The sequence below is a fragment of the Agelaius phoeniceus genome, chromosome 3, assembly GCF_051311805.1.
Source record: "Agelaius phoeniceus isolate bAgePho1 chromosome 3, bAgePho1.hap1, whole genome shotgun sequence".
NCBI lineage: Eukaryota > Metazoa > Chordata > Aves > Passeriformes > Icteridae > Agelaius > Agelaius phoeniceus.
In genome coordinates this window covers 76,732,587-76,752,628 of record NC_135267.1, presented here as the reverse complement: position 1 = coordinate 76,752,628, position 20,042 = coordinate 76,732,587, and the positions used below count along the sequence as shown (strand labels likewise).

General features: G+C 39.8%; 1 pseudogene; it reads left to right on the top strand.

The window, feature by feature from the left end:
- The first annotated feature begins 4,695 nt into the window (after positions 1-4,695).
- LOC129118299 (uncharacterized) overlaps positions 4,696-20,042 on the top strand; it is a 28,184-nt pseudogene continuing 12,837 nt past the window's right edge.

Below are 20,042 nucleotides of genomic sequence, written 5' to 3'. Positions count from 1 at the left end.
TATTTTGTGGGCATGTGTTGTTTACTCTATTAAAAAAAAAAAAAAGTGAAAATATCCAAAACAAAACAAACACCAAAATTCCCCCCAAAATCACTACCAACTTGCATACAGTTTCCGTAGTCTGAAGATACTCTGCATTCAGCCTGGGCTAAAACAAAACCTTTCTTGGATAAAGAAAGAAAATAAACCACAGGATTTGCTATATCAGTATGACACATTTGTTCATGGCAACTTTTGTCACACTTCCCTAGAATGGATTTTGGAAATGAGGGCATGGAAGCAGTCACTTTTAAGGAGGAAGACCATCCATCACAGCAGACTGCCAGTGATCTGACAAGCAGGGTACCATCTTCCAGTATGACTGAGAAGAATTTATCTTCTTTATACCCAGGTTGGGTAGACAGTATGAGTGGGTCCTCCAGCAAGAGCTTTTTAGAATTGAAAATCTGTATTTTTTTCAAAGCTTTTTCCCATGTTCTAATCATAAAGGGTGTGACTAAGTTGTCTCAGACAGCCATGTCTGTTGTTGTTCCCCCATACACATCTAAAAATACTTCATAGCACATCTAGTTTGACCAGTTTGGATGGAATAATTTATAATTAAAATTCTATTTATTTCAGTTGTCATATGAGGAACATCTTCTTGCAAAGGTTCACTCAAGAAAATAAGCATAACTTGAGGCACAGTTAAACATAACAATAAAACTAAGAGTTAATGGCCATCCCCTATCCTGGAAACTCTTAGAGCTGGCACTGTTTTAGGGAAATATGACCTTACATTATTGCTTTCATAAAAGAAAATGAAATTTTAGCAAGTTTCACCTACCTCACTAATGAGTATAATACCTGTTGCTAGCTAACAAAATAAAAGGGGCTCTGCTTTATTCCTTCTCAGCCTCATAGGAGGCTCTCATGTTCAGAGAACCTTCTGTAGGAATGACAAAATATTGGGCTGGATAAACAATGGACAGGCAGATCATTGCTGCATTGGGGTGCAGCAGGTGCTGTCACTGAACGTGCTCCTGGCAGCTGGAGAAGCTGTGTGTCTGTCAGAGCTGTGGAGCACATGTGCAGGCAGGAGGTGTATGCTGGGGTAGATGAACCACGTGAGAAGCAAGGGCTTCCCAACTCTGCTGGCACCCCAACAGAGACCACCAAAACCCAGGCTTTTCTGCAGCTTGGGTTGTCTGCTTGCATGGTGGGGCCCTTTCTGAGCTTCCTGATGATGGGCAGCAGTGCAAGAAATATGAGACTGAAGGGAATGAAAAACCTGGGGAAGAACACAGCATCAGATCTGTTTGAAGGTCTTGTTTTCAAACTTGATGGTGCGCATCAATCAGGGTTTTGGGGGCAGGATAAGCAGGATTTCAGCCATTGACGCTGCAGCCAGAAGCTAAGCCACAGCAGCAGTGGCACAAACAGGCCTGGCTGTCATTGTATCAGATGTCCTGATGGAGCTTTGCCACTGTGAATTAGCTGTTGAGAGCCACTGCTGTGCACTAGGGAGACAGCCTGAGAAAGAGAGAGGATGAAGACTATGGCTGAGTAAATGAAACCTTCATGATCCCATTCTTTTTGCCTCAGAGAAAACGCTGCTTGAAATGGCAGGCAAAAGCCATCAAGCTGTCTGGGGTGACCAGGTGGAACAAGTACACAGTCTGTGGCTTGCAAGTTTTCTAATCAAAGCAGAACCTCCACAGAGAAATTACTTTGCTCATTAATCTCTGCCAAATTCCACAATTAGCCAGGTGTTTGTTGTTAATGCCAGCAGTTCATTGGGAGCAGAACTGCTCTGTGGCTGTGCCACTTTTTTTGGGTTCTCAGGAAGGGCTGAAGCATGAGAAGGAAAGTGTCTTAAGTCTGCTATGCTTCATCATACAAAATTCTCTTCCCCTTCCCCAGTGCTGTGAATCCTTTAATGCATTTCTGAAGAAAGCAAGTACAGTTAGTACTATGAACTCAGGAAAAAGCTCATACAGTAAGAAATATAAATATAGGCTTCTCTTTGGGTGCATTTATATATCCTGCTACATTTAGCTAACACATAAGGCCACAGACAAAATGCTGACTTGAATTCAAAGGAAGAAAAACCTGCACTCAAAGTCCTCTTTTGTTACTGGAGACAGTGGAGGTTTAGGATAGTAAAGGACACTGCATTAATTTGGTCCCATCAAGCTTTAAAGACATAAAATATTAAGAACTATTAGGGTTATGATGTATCTTACCAAGGTAAAGGTAGTTGCTTTAATATTGCCATACATTTAAAGAAGTAAGACAGCATTCAAGAGTAGTGAGTTGGGATCTTCCTGAGTCTGTGCCAGACAGGTTTCAAATCCACAGGTCAGCCTTCTTCCAAAAAATGCCTTAACTGAGGGGTGAGGCATTTTCAGTCTTAGCCATTCTCTTTCTACTTGTTGAAGTCAGGTCACAGGACAGAGAGGATTTGTGGTATCAAGAAAGAAAATAAAAAGCAAACCTATTTTATCAAGGTGGTTTGGGTTTTTTTTTTTTTCCTGGAAATAGTGAATGTGGACTTTGGTCCCTATGCAGAACTGCTTATGTTTTTTCCACTGGTAAGTCTTCTAACAGAATGTGTAACCAGCCATCCAGAGCTAAAAAGAAATCTTTCCCAACTCTTGCATTAATGTATGCCTCAGAAATATTTTGAGATACATAACTTTTACCTGCTAGCGGACTTGAGAAGTCTTAGGGTGAATGGGGTTTTTTTTCATGCTCAGGAGTACTTTGGAAGTCCTCTTTAATTCAATATTCCTGTATCATATAATAATTTTTGTTGCAAGTTATGATTACAGCAAGCAGGTTTTACAACTTAAAATAACAAAAGCAGATTTTGGTTATTTCATTCTGAACATGCAAACCACCAGGAAACATAAAAGCAACATTTTTTTCATGTCTTAACAGTTTAGCAAGAGATTTCTAGTCCAATGCAAAAGTACTTGTCTTAAGCTACTCTTAATTTTTCTTCTCTGGTGATTACTTTCAGGCTTTTCTGTTTCTCCTGAGATCCCTTCTCACCTAGCAGCCACGATGCTACCCCTTCCATGCTTTCCAGCTACTTTAATTCCTGTCTACTTCCCATCACAAATTGCTCCCAGGCTGGGAGCCTGGAATTCTCACAGAGGTCTCCCTTGGCAATGTGCTCTGCTTGGCAAAGCAGATCCCCGGAGTTCGTGCCAAACGAGAGCAGTTCAGAAATCTCAGGACAACACGTGCAGCTTTCAGATCCAGCTGGGCAAAAAGTCCTGGAAAGGAAATCTGAACCTCAGTCTATTGTGCAACTCCTGTGAATCTTTGGCTTTGATAGTGATTCTAACTGATTTTATTGCAGGTCAGGGGAAGGTGCTTGGGTTTTATGGTGGCTTGTAATAAAAGCTTTAAAGTACTGTAAACTTGTTTTTTGTTTTTTTACTTCTCAAATCACAGTCATCCTGCCTCTTGTACTGAGAGAAGTTGCATCTTGTAGATAAAAATGGAGAAGTCATTAAGCTGGGGAAGCTAAGTTATATGAAGTAAGGAATATGTTATATTTAGGAGGAAAAGCATAAGTAGGATGTGGCCATAGCTTCCGAAGGGGTGAGAACATGTTTCTGTACTAAGAAGGCCTGCTCTCTGTCAGCAAACTTGGTTTTTCTCCCATGGATATATAGTTGCATCACTGAGAGGTAAAACTATGTAAGCTGCTACTTGGCATCTTCTCTTGGCAACACTTTGCCAGCCTTGTCTTCTGTGGGAAAATACCAAAGGGTAAGAAAGAATAAAAGAGCAATTTGCAAGAAATCAAAAGTTGATTTCAAAATGGGGGGAAGAGGAGCATAAAGAAGTTGGAATAAACAGCTTAAAAGGGAAGAGAATATAAATGTAATCCAGACATGCATCCTGGATTCCTTTGAACTTCTATAGTGAGACCTGACTGTGATACCATGAGCCACTCCCACAGTACAATTGAAATTTTCATCTCATATTCTTCAAGCTAGCTCAAGACAGGTACTCTCACTGAAAGAGTCAGGTCTCCTTCTTGTCCTTGGAGCTATTATTTTCTTGCTGGTTTACACTGAACTTGGATCCATTGCCCAGTGAAGAGTACAGTAGAGCTTCAGAAATACTTCTGACAGTATTTCTGAATCCCCAGGTGAGGGGGATTGGGAGGTAGCCTGCACATGGATGAATCACTGAATCCCAGATCCACAGAACAGTTAGGGTTGAATCCCTTGCCAAGGCAGAGTCACTTTAAGCAGGTGACACAGGAACTCATTCAGGTGGCTTTTGAACCTCTCCGGAGAGGGAGACCCCACGACCTCCCTGGGCAGCCTGTTCCAGTGTTCTGCCATGCTTAGTTTAAAGAAGTGTTAAGGCGGAACTTCTGGTGTCCATTACTCCCTGTCCTGACTCTGGGCACCACAAAAAAAGAGTCTGGCACCATCCTCTTGGCACCTGCCTTTGAGATACTTGTATGTATTGGTGAGGCCCCCTCTCAGTCTTCTCCAGACTAAACAGGCCCAGCTCCTGCAGTCTCTCCTCATAAGAAAGATGCTCTATACCCCTCATCACCTTTGTGGCCACCCTGCTGCACCCACACCAGTTAATCCTTGTTTTTCTTAAACCGTGGAGACCAGAAGTGCACACAGTCCCCCAGATGTGGCCTCCCTAGGGCTGGACCTGCTGACGCTGTTCCCGATGCACCCCAGGACCTCGCAGGCTCTCCTGGCTGCAGGAGCACTGGGGGCTCATGGTCAGCTTGCCATCCACCAGTACCCCCAGGTCCTCCTCAGCAGAGCTGCTCCCTAGAAGGTCAGTCCCCAGCCTGGGCTGGTACTTGGTGTTGTTCCTCCCCAGGTGCAGGACCCTGCACTTGTCCTTGTTGAACCTCATTAGGTTTTTCTCTGTCCAACTCCCCAGCCTATCAAGGTCCCACTCAATGGCAGCATAGCCTTCAGGTGGATCAGCCATTCCCCCCAGGTTTGTATCAACAGCAAACTTGCTAAGGGTGATTCCTATCCCTTCATCCAGGTTGTTGACAAACAGGTGGAATAAGACTGGACAGCAGGAAGCTGACAGCAAGAGCACAATAGGACAGGGGGAGGTATGACTGCTTTTTATGAACAGCAGTGCTGACTTCAACCTGCCTCATGTGTAAAACTGAGGCTTGAAAAGGCAGAGACATTATAATATCAGGGTAACTTCCAGCTAGATCTGGTCATTGCACTGTCTTTGAAACATGCATCAGTTGAATTTGCATTTGGGGAACTTGTTATCTTATCACAAAACTTACTTACATACCTTTGTGGTGACTTCTCATAAGCAGCTCCTCACAGCACAACCAACAAGCCCCAACTCTCCTCTCAAGCAGCTAACCCACTCATTTATAGCCCTCATCCTTATTGGACAGAGCTGTGGCCTGTTAAGGGCAGGCCTGTTCCTAATCCTTGGTAATTAGTACAGCTGCAATTCCTCAGGGCTGAGGTTGCCTTCTGCACTACCTCTATTCTCCTACATTCCATCCCCACACAGGGACTGGGCTAGCTGACACTTCTCTGACTGTTGTGATGAGTCTGGAAAGACAAACGTGAGCATATCAACAGTTTGCTTAACATTTCACAATCTTATTTAAAGGGATAAGCACTGAACCATTGCTTCAGTCTACAGAGAGCCCCACATAAAACCTTTCCAGACAAGATGCAAAAGAAAAGAAAAGTGAATTGCACAGCTGCTTTGACACATTGCTCTTGCCTTGCACTGGGAAGCACTAGTTGAAAATTTAAGAGCTTGGGTGCCTCTCCTATTAAAGCATTCTGGAGGTGGCATAGCCCCACATGTGAGACCTGTGAGAAGGGGCATGTGGCTTCTGCACCTTTTGCTGCTGTCAACCTACTGTGTCACCTCTGCCTCCTCAGCCACACTCTGGTGCAAGGCAGGTGGGAAGGTTGCAGAAACAGCACTGCTTGTCTTCTGTGGGACTGGAGATGTTTGGGGATATTTGGTGTGTAGCTGGGAAAGACTGAGGGATGAACCCAAACTTTTTATTCCTGTTGTTGGACCAGAAAGTCCTTCCAGTGTGTTGCAAAGGACTTCAATAACACTGGCTGTATTTACATGATGAAGTGAGTTATATAGTTCCTGCTACAGCAACAATGTGTGGTATGAATGAGCAAGTAAAGGCTTTTTACTCCAGTTGTCAGCCCTAACTTGACCTTAAAGAGCAACTTACCACTAGATGACACTCAGAAGAAAAAATAATTGAAGCAGAAGCTGCCTTCTTGTGGTGAAGAGAGGCAGTGAGCTTCAATAGGGAGATGCACACGTTTACAATTTTGTGAAATAGAATAGAAAATTCCTGGTTAGAAATTCTCATGTGTACAAATACTGCTTATGAAACTGTTTAATGAACTGGCTCACAAGTCACATAATTACAGACACACAAGTTGTTCAGTACTGTCTAGCAGTGCCTTCACTGCCACATTCTGTAGTGAATACATTAAGCAAGCACTACAAATCTCTATAGGCAGGGAATATGCATCTTACCTTATCCTTTCCATGATTCCAGCCCTAGATTTGAGGATCAAAACCCTATTTTTTCCCACAGATTGCATCCTTCCACCTACTTAATTCAATTGCATTCTGTAAAATGTTTTCAAAAATCAAAACCTTGTCTATGTTGTTGAAAACACAAACTCTTCTAATTATTTTAGGATGTTTATTTTTCATTTATTCATTCTGTAAAGACTGTTTACATTGTCCTTTTTCCTGCTGCTTAGAGAGCAGTCAATTAAAAGAAAGACGTTTCTCTGAAACTTTTTCTGCTGCTAAAGAACAAGGAGAACAACTAAAGGAGGAGATTTCTTCATCTCACTTTGGCATGGGGGGGAAGATGAAGACTGGAAATATAGAAGCCAGGTGAGAAATTATCAGTCAGTCAGCCTGCAAACAAAAGTTTTCCCTTGATGGTATATATGCTCTTTGTTTTATATATGCAACACAACAGCTCTTGCCTTTGCTGAGAGTGGCAGGTGTGCATGGACAAAAATTAGGCAGGTCTATGGTCTGGCAGCTGATCTACTTCTGTATTATGGAATGCTGATCTACCCCATACGAATGAACTGGAGTTGTAACTGTGATCTTCAAAGCATAGAAGTAAGGCAAAAGCTGGCAGGGAGAGATAAAATCTACTGATATGCCATCACTTCTGCAGTGGCCATCAGTTTATGATGGCAGTTCATTCTTCCCTGTCTTTATTCTGCCTCTTCAGCTGTGCCAAGGCAAATTTTTATATGGCTATATATTGAACAGGGCAGTGAAGTAACCCTTATTAAAATTATCTGGAGAGAAGTGTAACATTTAATTTGGATCACTTTTCTGATCTGGTTCATCACTATACTGCAAAAGGGCACTGTGGGGCTGCTCACAATGGGCGAGAATGGCTGGGTTGGCACTGGTGATGGAAAGAATACTCAAAGTTATTATCTTTCCTCAACTGATGCACATAGAAGAAGCAGGTGTTTGGCATGCTGAGCCTCTCATCAAGTATAAAAAAGAAGCAGCAAACTTGTTGGAAGGCACAGACTGAGAGCAAATGCCATGAGAATTTTCATGTGTTAACCATATGGGAGTTGGACAGAGAAGGAAGACAGAGACCTCCAGAGCAGAAGGCTGGGAAGGTGTGGCAGGACCATATGCATGTCTGGGCAAGTGGCCCTGTCCATGTATGTATTTTTGGATCAGCAGTGAGCTTCTGAAGTCTGTCTCCCAGTCATCCCTACTTGTTGTGCTTTGGTTCACATTGTGATGTTACCATGAGCTGCATGAAACTAAAGCACAGAATGTTCTCCAGCTCTTCATGGCATTTTCACTATGGCACCAAGCTATATTTGGTTTGAAGCAAGCTTCACTGAAATGATTTTCTGATATTGAGTCCTCTTTAGCAAGAGTTTTCCCTACAAATCTAATACTATTAGCTCATGGTGTGGTAACAGAGACAGACTGACAAATCAAAAGGCTGTCCATGGTACAGTGGTGCTGGGTAGAGATGGAATGTAGGAAGGACAGTGATGTACTGCACAACCAGCACTTCTATTAACCCTAGAAATTTTTAATATTTAGTAGAAATTGTTAATAAGTGACTAAATTAAGGGTCAAGCACATTTCCTTTGAAATATGTTCATGTATGCTGTACTATGCTTCATTTTGAGCCAGCTTTCATTTTGGCCCTCTACAATATTATAGACATTATTTCTTTTCTACTCTATCACTCTTCACCATCTAATTCAAGCCACTCTATCAGAAATAAAGTGAGTTTTTTGTGATTGCCATCAACTCTAGTCTGAAGAAAATGACTGAAATGCTTTTCCTTTTGACTATTTTTTACCTATTTCTAAGGACTGACTGATACCAGCCAAAAAATTTTGTTTGCTGAAAGCATAATAAATGCTTGGTCTAGACAGGATGTTTTCAACTGAGAGTTGGATTCACACAATAAGGAGATTTTTGTAACAAGCTTCCCATTTTAAAAGAATTGCAGAGACCATTTACAGTTCTTAACTCCATATCACCTCCACACAAATTATCAAAAGAAAACTAACTAAAGAATGTTACAAATAAGTACCTTCTTTTCCCTGCCTAGGCAGATCACACCAGCAATTGGTATTTAGACAGAAGATTTCAGAAAAATTTGTTGAGGACCAACTTAAAACTTTTCTCATATAAAAACAGCAGAAGGAGCAACAGGTACTGTTGCCATTGGTGTATTCACTTTGGTTTTTAACAAATCTTCATGGACAGAGATACTATGTGGGCTCTGTTTTTTACAATGCTAACACATTTTTCCACTGCTCTTTCATGTGATATTGGAAGAAGAAGGGCTGTATCACAATCCATTCCTCCATGATTTCCCACTGAATTCCTCTGTTTCCACCTATTTTCTGGGTCATAATTTATGCCCAGGTCTCAAGACACTTACTTAAATTAGACATCAAGGTTGACTCCATTTACTCCTTAATAACTGGTCTCATGTGCCACTGCTGTGAGAATGGGGGCATTTCCAAATACAGGTTTTATACAAAGGTCAAGTACAGTGAGAGTGTTCTGCTTTTTGCCGTGGGTACAGTTTGAGATGAGCTTATGCCTGACACCTCTAGGTGTCAGACTCAGCATTTGGTTCAGCTTGGTGACTTGGAAGTTTCATCACCTGTGTTTCATCACTCAGAAATTTTCTCTATGTCTCCCTGGCAAAACAACATTACAAAATGATGTATTTCTGTAAAAATTACTGGGAAAACTACTGTAAAAATTATTGTCAAAACTACTGGGACTTCCCCTGAAAACATAGAAGGACAGAACTTTTCTTATCTTCTATCATATAGACATTTAGCACCATCTTAACCCTTTGACTCTACTAATGAATAAGTGAATGGGGGCATCACATAGAGACTGCTTCTAAAACAGTGTTTCTCCCACCTTCCCTGGAATGTCAGGACTGTTTCTTATGTACTCAGTTATTCATACCCAGGGTCTTTCAGATTTCTGGTGTCTCGGTTTCTTCAGTTAGTGTAAATATCTTCCTTTCTGGAGAATGATTCTGTCTGTGATTGTCAGGATTTAATTTTTATTTTCTTCCAGAGCAAGCCAAAAATAACACCTCCAAAGATTTTTTCTGAAATTAAGAGAAGGCATGGCAAGGCTCAGAAAATTAAACAGAAGCCTTTAAAAGAAGACAGCAAGCATTCCAAACCAGAAGAGCTGGTTTGAATTACTGGGGTCATTTCTCCTAGTCTGACCAAGTGAACAGAGGCATACTGCAGCCAGGGGAATGCTCTCAGCTAAGTCTGCTGGTCAGTAGCTCCATGCAGATGGATACACATGAAAAAAAAAGCAGACTGTGCTTTGGCTGACAGGGAGAGAAAGGTTAAGACTGACTGTGAAACAAAAGTAGTTGAACAAAGTGCAGAAGAAAAATAAGATGGGGGAGATGAAGACTCAAAGGAAAATCTTGGTGACTCACCACAGAGAAGATGGCCTGAAATCCTGCAACCATGTCCCAAAAGAATGACAGACACAAACCTACAAGTAGGTGAGGAAAAGGGGACCCATCACATGAATCCTCTAAGAAAAGCAGGCAAAGCTGCTGGAAGATCTGTAGAAGGTACTCTGCAAAAGAACCTAGGTCGGGTGGATCAGCCTCTGGAAGGTCATCTCATAGAGGCAGCAAAAACACCCTAGGAAGTCCTACAGAGGCATGATGCACTCCAGGATGTAGGTACAGATCACATCCAGTAGGCAGGGTGGAGTACAGGTCCTGCATTCATACAGGGTCAGAAGTGGGTTCAGGTCTGCCCGCAGGAAGTTGTTGTGGGGAGCCAGAACTCAGAAACCCAAAGGTAAATCTGTACTGGGCTTAAGATGGTAAATGACAAGATAATATCAATTACTTGTAGCTCACCTGAGGCTGTGGAGAAAGGAAGCTCATCCTCAACCTTGCAGTAAGAGTGGAAAAGGAAAGGAACAGTTTTCTCGACACAGGAAGTTACATCTTTCTCCTGTCAGTCAATTTGCTTACCCCCAAAAAGGGATGATGACCCCAGATCTCACCATGCTCAATATCCCTCCCAGCATGTGCCTGAGGGAGTAGATCACACTGACAGACATTTGGATCTTCCTGATGGTGATTATCCTAGCAATAAACCCAGTGGAACAGAAAAAAATCTCTGTTAGGAAATACAGCAGATCACCACCAAGAAAACAATATATATTCAAGCAATTTCAGGTCAACAAGATGTCTCCTGCAGCAGAAGCAGCAGTGATTCTAGTGCTGGAGCTGTTGGTGTGAAAGGGAGCAAGGCTCGCTCTTCTTTTCAGCAGTCCCTATTTCATTTCACAAGATTGAAAAGGAGAGAGCATGAGCTTGAGTCAAAGAATGGGAATAGGGCCAGCAATGTTAAGAGCTTACATCTGCCATCTTCAAGAATGCAGATTCCTACTTTCAAAATTAAAGAAACCCCTGAAGTGGAGGAACCACAGAAAAAAACCTGTTTGCGGAGACGTTACGTAAGAACTACCCAAGTGTTGGTTTGTGTTTATTTTTCATTGGGGAAAAGCTTATGTCTTGGATTTATGACTCATTCTGCCTGTGCTCCCTAGCTATATGCCCACCTCTGTCGGTATTTCTCAGAAATACTGGAAAAAACAGAGATGAGGGAAGAATACATCTGCAAGCTCCTTGTTGTTTTTGCTTCTCCATCATCACTAGTTATTCTTCCTAAGTCTGTTGGAGGTTCACTTTCAGGTGCAGGCTTCTGATCCCATGGAATGGGTGCAGTGTTGAATGAATCCTTGAAGTCAGGGCTAGATTTCCCTGTAGCTTAGGTGTGACTCACCCTTTGACAGTGAAATGTTCACATTTTCTATTTAAGTTCCTCAGAGATACCATATGTGACTTTTTAAAAAAATGGGTAAATTGCCTCCCAAATTTGCATGGTTTTTCTCCTAAGACACAGAAAGCTTCAGATCAGTGACAATGTTACAATTTCCTAAGAACATCTTCACTCAGTTTTTCCTTAATGTGGTCCCAGCTTTTTGGTCAATACATGTTTCTCAGCTTTGGACCCTTACTTCTTGATCTTACTTCTGGTAATGAAATGAAAGCTTCAGCAGGCTTTAGTCCTTTTTATTAAGCAGGTTCCTGACATTTCTTAGTTTCCACGAAGGACTTCCCACACATTGACTCCTCATCCTAAATCAATTTGCTTTCTCTTTATGTAAGATCAGTCAGAATAAGTTTTCCTATCTGCAATAATCACCAGGGCAGAAATATTCTTTTCTGATGGCTCTCAATTGCTCTGTCACAATCCATCCACTAAGCACACTATACTCTGTGTCAGACTGCTGTTAAAAAAGGTTTCCTGAGGCCTCTTTGGAAGTTACATTCGTATTAAAGAGGAACCATCACGTGGCATTCACATTCCTAAAAAGGACTTAGCTACTGACACTAATATACACCAAATCTGTTTCATTTGCTGAATTTGTGGGGTTTGGATTGCACTACTAAGACCTATGGGGAGGGAATACTTGCATAATTAGGCAAAACACATAAATTATTTTTGATAGATTAAGCAATAAAGCTTACTGCACTTATTAAGTCTGTGGTTTTAAAAACATAGTGAGGGTTCATAAATATTCACAAGGTTCTGGGTATTATCATAGATACCTGTCCAGAAGAAACCTGGAACATTCTTAGCAGAGGATTAGAGACTGATGTACACCACAGAAGAATCCCTTCACTCACTGTGGTGAGAGAAGAACATGAGGAGAAGCAAGACATTTTTGCAGGTAAATGTATATACACAAGAAACTGATTTGTGTGTGCAGTGAATAAAATATTGCTTTTAGAATCCTTAAAAACAGGTTGCTAAATTCTTACTTACCAGCTAGCTTCTTTCCAGGGGCATCTGTGTTGTTTTTGAACTGAAACACTTATTTAGCCATCTAGATTAAAAGTAAGGCACCTCACTGAAGTAGGCCAGCTCTCAAAACACTTCTGCAGTTAGGGTCTAAAGTTGAGTAATGCCAAATGCTTCCCATAATTGCTGAATATCTTTGGATTACGGTGACAGCAGTAAGAAATCATGCTAATTTTTTTAAATATAAAATCAGGCTGCTGACAGAGTAAAGGATAAACTGCTCACATTCATATCAGGGTAGCATATATTTCTGAGGTTAACAAAAAGTGTAGAGCACACATCGATGCCAACAGCATTCTTATTTCAGGAATACTAATCTTTTTGATCAGAATGAGGATGAGTTTGATACCATATAAATTTAAGATGAAAATTCAAGAGAATTGCTTTTTTAATTTGTAATTATTAAATGCTGTAAAAGTTTTCATTTGGTTTGGTTTTTGTTTACATCTTCATGGAAGAAAAATAACACAAAATCCCTGCAATGAATAATTTTGGAATTATGGGTTTGTAATGGAAGTGTCTTCACAGCACTAACTAATTGTAGGCTAAACAAATGCCTCTAATAAGAAATGAGCTTACTTACAATCAAATCAAATAAGAATATTTAATGTGATGAAATCTATTCAAAATTAGTAGGTGCCATCTACTATAAACACAGGAGAGATTCTTTTCCTCTTTGCATTTCAAAACTAGTTTTTAACTGGTGCAAAATTAGCATAATTTAGTATTTAGGTTTTGGTATTTAGTTTTTAGGTTTTTTTAGTTATTGGAGCAAAGTAAATTATGCAAAGTAAAAAATTATTTTTCAGATCTGCTTCTCCAATCTTCTTCTTTCCAAAGATGATGGGAATTTTGCAGAAGGCTATTTTGCATTTATTGGTTTGTTTGATTTTCTCCTCTAGCTGCCTTTCAACAAATTGCTCTCACCGTATTAAAAATTAATGATTTCATTAAAGATCCTTCCTGTATCTCTTGTTGACCATGATAGGTATTCCAGATGTATTTGTGGGATCTGGCAATTCATGAAACTACTAATGAAATTAAGTGCTGCTTTTACTTTTACTGCTGTAAATTTTGACTGTGGAGCGATGTGCTGGTGCAGAATTACTGCAGTGCCAAATGCTGCCAGCACTGTATTCTCTGCCTGCTGACCGTGCTGCCTTACCAATGCAATTACTTCGACTTTTTCATAATAACGCATATTTTTAAAAGAGCTTGCATGGATTTATTCATGTCATTAGACACAGTAGCCTCTAGCATTTCCACACAGATGTTTATCCAAAAATGCCTGCCCAGTATAATGTGTACATCTTTTCACTCACTTTTTCTAATTTATGAGCTAAAACTAATTGTAAAGGGCAGCTTGTCCTCCCTGGCTGTGTTGGCCCCGTGCTGATTTATGCAATCCAAGAATCTGCTTTGCATTTTTAAATCAGTAACCCTGTTAGGACCCCAAGACAACTGCCCATTGATAACAGTTGACTTGTGCTGCGTGACAACTTGTGCTCGCTGGAAGCAATGAAAATCCTTTTCAGAGCAGTACGACATGCCCAAATCTGCCCAAACCTATCTATTCCTTTGTTTCCAAGCACTTTATTTTCAGACATTTCCAGGCACAAATAATATAAGCAAGAGGGTAAAACCAGTTGGGATGTAGTGTCTTGTGTGTGTCTGGTGCCTAAGAGAGCCTGGACAGTGCTCAAGGCATCAGCCTGTGGCTTCACCCCTGCAGCACTGGGGTTGTTCTGCTGGCACTTGGTGTCAGCCAGAGGATTCTGTGATAGTGATTTTCTTGTTCCTCCAACAAGTGCAGCTTGTTTGCCGTTTTTGATCCACAATTTCCTTATAGTATGGAATCTGCACACTTTCTGGACCAATGGCAGTAGCCAATGTGTCAGTGGTTGGTTTATTTTTTCCTAACTGCATCTCACTGAAAAACCTTGTCTCGGAAAAAAGACTTTTGCTTCATGTATGTTCTTGCTTCACAGGCAGCCCTGTCTCAATTTTCCTCATGCAGAGGTGTGCCTGGCATGCAAGTAAGAATTTCAGTTTGTGCAAAGTGCTTAGCCATTTCTAATGTATTTTCTATCTGTGTTCGGCACCTAGCTCCTATTTGTAATTTACAGCAGCTCCAAAGAAGTCAGCAGCTCCAAAGAAGTGTCACAAGTGCTCCTGGTATCCTTGGTTATTGCATTTCCTCAGGTCAGGGCCTGTTTTCTAGCCTTGACTTAACACAGTACTGTTCAATCTGCAGTGGAAAATGGTATACATAGATCTTGCATCTTACTTTTTTTATAGTGCATTGTATTTCAGAGTAACTAGTCTGAATATGGAGGCTAGACATAATCACACATGGGTTCTATTTGCTCATTCAGTTTGATTATTTTGAGGAGAATTAATACTTATATTGGCTGTTGCTGAGGCTTCCTCCATCCTGCTTTTAACCAGAATATTAGTCAAGTTTATTTAGAATAGAAAACAGCAACAGCAATGACATTAGGTAATTAATTACAAAGAGCAGCAGGATATAGGGAGTTTGTTTTTCTCTTAGTATCTGTGAGAACTTTCACATTTTGCTCCTGAGGTGCTAAACTCTGTTACTGAGAGGGAAACATGAGGTCATGGCTGCTGCAGGGCTGAGGTTATATGCCTGTAGTTCGTGTTTCTTTTTGAGTAATAGTGAAGGACAGATGGTGGCTGTACGTCATGAAGGGAGCTGGAAGCTCACTTTTTATTTGTTAGCAGAAAGCTCACAAATAATGTCATGTCAGATTAAAAATTAACTAAGAAGTTAGATCACAGTCAAATAAATAAGCTCTGCTTGAGGATATGGGAAGATTTGTATTCTTTGTATTTGACTCGTGTTTCTGAGTGTTTAGTGCATTTCCAGATCAGTCCTGTTTTGAGCCATTGAGTTCAAAGGCAAATCTCTTCTGAACACCCACATTTAACTCTTGGAGTGTGTTTACCTGTGGAAAGTAAATACTCTGTCCCATTTCATTCAGGTCCATGGCTAATCTGACTTGTAATAATGACTGGGCAGATGAAAGTAGAGCCCAGTCCCCAGCTTTGCATGATTGCCGGGCTTCACAGATGCACTGGCAGGCAGCAAGCTGTGCCTTCTACAGGTCTGCCCTAATTTAGCTATCTGAACACAAAACATGCTTAAAATCCTCTAAGTTCACGGTCATTATATTGTCAAAAATTTCAATTACAATTCTTTCCAGCTGCTAATTAGAAGAAATTTTGCAGGTGAATGCATGCATGAGTGTTCCCAGGGAGGAAGTACCTTAATTTTTACAAGAGCTGATAACTGCTTGCCACTCCCAGCAGTATCAGCATATGAGGGACATGCCCAACCCCTCCAAAGATCATGCTCAAAGAAGGTACATTTGAAGACAGTCCTTCATTACAGTTTCATATGCCAATTTCATACTCTGTTTATTTTGTGAACAGAACATGAATAGACCAGCTCGAGACTGTCAGGAGCCAGGAGTTGACTCACACTTTGGAATAAAATAGAGATCAAGCTCACTTACTGCAGAAAGAAAAAATTGCCCAGAGCAAGTTCAAAGGAACAGCTAGAGTCATTGGAGAACATGTGAAATCAGAAGAAATGCAAGTAAGCTGTCTTCTGTAGAATAAATACGCAGTTCTTATCAATATCCTTCCACACAAACATTCTGTGTTTTTGCCTGTATCTTTCCATTTTCTACACATGGCAAATTATTGATGCCACTTCGTTAGGATGGTTAGATATACAGTGAAGATTTTAATTTTAATAATTTATTGCTTTGGCTTGTGTTTTAAGTGTACATTCCTTTCTTTTGTATTAAAAAAAATTAGGTTGTGCCTACCATTTTTAAAGGATATCAAAATATTCCCACGTTCCTCATACTTCCTTGTACTCATTTGCTCAGCTGAGCTGACTCTTGAAAGATTTTCAACTCCTGCATAGTGAACTTTCCTACTTGTAAATATTAGGACTCATTGTGCCATGTGCAACACAGTTAATGGCCATCATTCTCATTCCTGTGTTGAGTATTGCTATTATCTTTTTCTTTAAACTATCCTGATCTTTGGCTTTGAGGTATTTTTATGGTATCTAGCCCTGTGTCTAACAATCTAACCTGCCTAATTACATCCCCAAGTCCTTTATTATGTTTTTTCTTCTAAATTCCTTTAGGGGATTCCATCTTTTTAAAGATTTTATTTCAGACTTCTTAGTGATAAAATAATCTCTGATTATCTGTGGCCATTATCCCTATTAAAAACAACTAGACATAATATGACTTGAGGGGCAATTTTCTAAAAGAGTCACTGATAAACAGAGAAAAAAATGCTAAGCCGTGAAACCAGTAACAGAGATGGGGCAGCTGAAAGACATATTTTTACAAAATAAAAGAATGGGCAGTAGTAAACCTCAGAAATGTCTGGAACAATGTTCTGCTGCCAAAGGATGTCTAAACCAAACTGATATATTTGATAGCAAACTGACAATTTAAATTACTTTCATGATCAAAAAAGTTTCAGAACAATTAAAACTGGCAACATAGTACTTTGTTCAAAATTTCTATACTTGATTTTTCATTTGTACATTTTTGAGATACATATTTTTGGACCATACATATAGTGAATGTTTTTTCTCCTTATCTTGCATATTTGTCTACAAGTTGCATTTTCAACAGGAAATGTTTCAGTGAAGCCATTTTAATATTTTGATTTTAAATGTTTTGAATGTACTCTCTGCACAATATTTTAAAATATCAGTTTTCTTTTCACCTGGGTTTAGAAAAAAAAATTAGAATTTTTGCCAGGGAATGGTTGTGTTTCTTGACTGTGCCTAGCTCTAAAGATGGAATTTGATAGAATTGTTTTAATTTTTTGTTCCCACCTGAAATACACAATGAGCACAGGTTCAATAATTTAATTTTCCACAAAACAAAACCAAAATATTTTGGGGTTATTTATCTCTGTCATTCCCAACTTCAGAAGTCTGCTGCTTCTAGAAAATGGCTGAATATGCCAAATTCAGAGGTGGCAGCTCACAGCTAAGAAAGGGATGTGATCAGGAGCAAATGGGCAGACACACGAGTGAAGGCAAAGTGAGAAAGGGTTGCATTCAACAATTGGTTGACTACAGAGTAAATTGCACATTTCTAGCTCAACTCCACCAGTATTCTCTTTGCACTCTCCAACATTAGGTGCCCTGAAGGAAAAGGACTCAGTGTTTGCATCAGTATGGGTGAAAAAAGAAGGAAGAAGGCAAAAATAATAGAGATGGAAGCATATGGAAATGTCGTCTCCAAATTTCATTACTTTTATTTTCAATTCAGTTGAAAATTATGTCTTTGCAATCCCCTGATGTTTGTAAGAGGGATCTAACTATTCCTGTGCCCTTTTACCCATGTGAAGATCTGATTACCTGACATTCTTGTCATTAATATCTACCTAGCATTCCAGCCTTTTCTTAAAGATATTGACATTTAATGCTGATTATTTGCATGATTAGTTTGAATTTCATTATTTTCTTCAGCATGGACTTGTCTCTTCTCATTTTGGAACAATTGGTTTGTTTTGAATATAGGAGTTTGCAAAGTAGGGGTTTTTTTTGTTTTTTTCAGGGGGTGGTTCTTTGTTGAAATAATTTCAAATGTGATTTTTTAAATTGCATACCTTGATACTGTAGACCCTTAAGCAGGACAAAGGGCTCCATGCTTGCTTCTGGATATGTAAGGTGGGCATGCCTAGTTCAAAGCAGGCAATGACATGGCACACTTCTATTTTTTCACTGACAGATATTAAACCAGCAGATTGCTGGGCTGCAGGAGGAGTTCAAGAGAACTGAGTCCTACTGGCATGCTGCCTGCAGCAAACTGAGAGACCAGGTTGAGTTGCTGACCAGGCAGAATATGGAGCTTTGAGATGAGCTCAGAGCTTCAGGATATCAGAGACAGAAAGCAGAAAAAAACCCCAAAGCCATAACTTTCATGGACAGAAAATCAGAGACCCTGGTAGTGGCAGATACTCTCTGCTTAATACTGTTTGAAAAATTCAGTAGTTTTTCTTTGGAGCTGTCATGTGTGAATACTGTCCCTCCTCTCCTGCTTAGCCTGAAGGTAAGAAAATCCACTCTACAGTGAGCCATGTTAAAATACACTCTTTGTGTGGCCCTCTTCCACCTAGCCTTTTTGTCCAGGAGGTGTGCCCCTTTGCCAGGTGATACAGCCAGCCTATCATAGACTCTTAGGTCAAATGTCTCCTTCCACTAACTAGGAAGGAAGTCTAGATAACTAATTTACTTTCAGTGACTAAATTAAAGCCTCCTAAAAAGCCTCCTGAAAATAATTCTACTCTTTATATATATAGTGCCAATGACCTGTTCAATAAAACATCTCTTCAGCCTGGAAAAAGTACAGCTGGACCTTCTATTAAATCTTAGTTCTTATTTTAAACTGTAAATTTTAAACTGCTGTAAACTTTCTGGAAGGAAACATCATCAGTGGCCTGCCTTACAGAGGCACAAGTTGGATTCTTGAATAGGAGTTACACTGGGATGAAGCAGGAGGGATAATCAGGGTGGAAAATACAGCTGGCTAATGTTAATGTCTTTGCTAATCTCTGGAAATCAAAATGATTTAATCATAGGTTTGCAGAGCGTCTTGAAAATTTTTTATTCAATATTTCACTTGTTTAATGTACTTGTAGGGTTTTACTTGCTCCATTAGTATATAACTGAGTAACTTCTTGTAAGGGAGTTAAAGGAAATTAAAGTTACTCACTTTTTACACAGGAGAGAGCAAGTCTTGGTGAAATTAAATGGTTCACACTAGAATTCAAAAGAAACCTGAAATTTGCATTGAGTGGATCATTTCATTCCCATTTCATTCAAGGGAGAAGAATACATGCTTTGAGGGATCAGTTTCAGCCTGTGTGTGTGTCAAGGAAACTAGAAAAAACAATTATCTCCTAGGTGGTATAGTCTGATGAGATGAACCCTACACTTCTGCAGAGCCTAGAAGAAATGAAGTGGCTGAACCTAGAAGAAAATGAAATTGAGCCATTTTCTCTTTGGCATTTCTCTAATTTTCAAATCTAATTTCTAGTAAGGTATCTTTAAAAAATGTTAGAACCATCAACAAACCTGTCCTTTGCTTTATTGGAGTGAAGAATTTTGTGTCTCTTTTTTTATTTGATTGTAATGTACTCATTACTGAAATTTTTTACCTAGCACTTAAATTTCATTGAAAATGTAATTTGAAGTTAAATTTCATTTTATTTTTACTTTTCCCAAACCGACCTGCTCTTATGACTCATTATTTTATAGATTGTGAAGGTCAGAAAAAAAAAAGATTAGTCACAGCTACAAAATCAAAATACATAAAAATTCCAATAAAAGCAAAGATAAGAAAAAGCTAAGTAACTTCTGCTGTTGGCCAGATTTCTGGTTTATTTCTACCACTTTACTGATGTAAAACTACTACTCAAGACAGTGAATATTTTTGTTGTGTGAAAGTAATACTAGGATACACTATATGAAGATGCTAGGATGGTACCTACAAAATTTTTGTCTGA